This window comes from Echinops telfairi, unplaced genomic scaffold, assembly GCF_000313985.2.
Source record: "Echinops telfairi isolate 266 unplaced genomic scaffold, ASM31398v2 ScPeMD7_3509;HRSCAF=4178, whole genome shotgun sequence".
Taxonomy (NCBI): Eukaryota; Metazoa; Chordata; class Mammalia; order Afrosoricida; family Tenrecidae; genus Echinops; species Echinops telfairi.
The window spans coordinates 16,276,181-16,277,334 of NW_022107407.1; positions in this window are offsets into that span (position 1 = coordinate 16,276,181).

A 1,154-nucleotide genomic window follows, 5' to 3' on the forward strand; every position below is an offset into this window, starting at 1 on the left:
AGATGCTATATATCTTTTTATAGCTGGGCACCATCAGCTTTCTTCACCACATTTGCTTATGCACCCATTTGTCTTCAGCGATCGTATCGGAGAAGGGAGCACACAGTGATATGATTTTTTGTTCTTTAATGCCTGATAACTGATACCTTTGGCACTTCGTAATCATGTGCGCCTTCCATGTGGTCTTTGTTGCTTCTCAGCTAGATGGCCACTTATTTACCTTCAAGTGTCGGGAAGGTGAGCCTCATGGAATGCCAGTTTAATAGAACAAAGTATTCTTGCATTGAGGGAGTACTTGAGTGGAGACCCAATGTCCGTCTGCTCCCTTAATACTAAACCTATAAATATATGCACTTAAATCTATTTCCCTATCCTCATAAATATACTTACATAAGTACATGCCTTTATTTAGACCTCAATAAATGCCCTTTGCCTCCTAGCTCTTTTCTCTATTTCCTTTTACTTTCCTCTTATCCCACTATCATGCTAAGCCTTCATTTGGGTTTCAGTAATTCCTCTTGGTTACATTACCCTTGATCATGCCCTACCAGGTTCCTACACCCTCCTCACCACTGATTTGGATCGCTTGTTGTTCCCTTGTCCCTGGGTTTGTTAACACCACTTCGTTTCCCCACACCTCTCCCTCTCCCATGCCCCCCGGAACTGTCGGTCCCATTGTTTTCTTCTCCAGATTGTTCATCCAGCCTATCTTATTTAGAAAGACCTGCAGAGATAATGACATGCACAAAAACAAGACAGAAAAACCAAAAAACAACAACAACAACAACAAAAAGCCAATGACAAAAGAAACCCCCAAAACCACAACACAACAACAACAAAAAAGAGAAGCTTGTAATTAGTTTAAGGACTCTTTGTTGGCCTTTAGGAGAATTTTCCATTCGAGTCTGATGGGGTACCAAGCCCTGGCCCCAAAGTCTATTTTTGGTATTCCCTAGGGACTTCATTGCCCTGTTCCCCTTGCTGTTCTGTTGCACGCCCTTAGTGTTTTGCCTCGATGTGGTGGGATCAGATCGGGTGCAATTCCCACACTGTGTCTCCAATGTTGTCCCCTGTAGGGCTATGGGTCAGTGAGGGATGTCGTGTCACATAGTGGGGCCGGCCATATGGTCTTCTCTGTGGATTGGCTGCTCTGA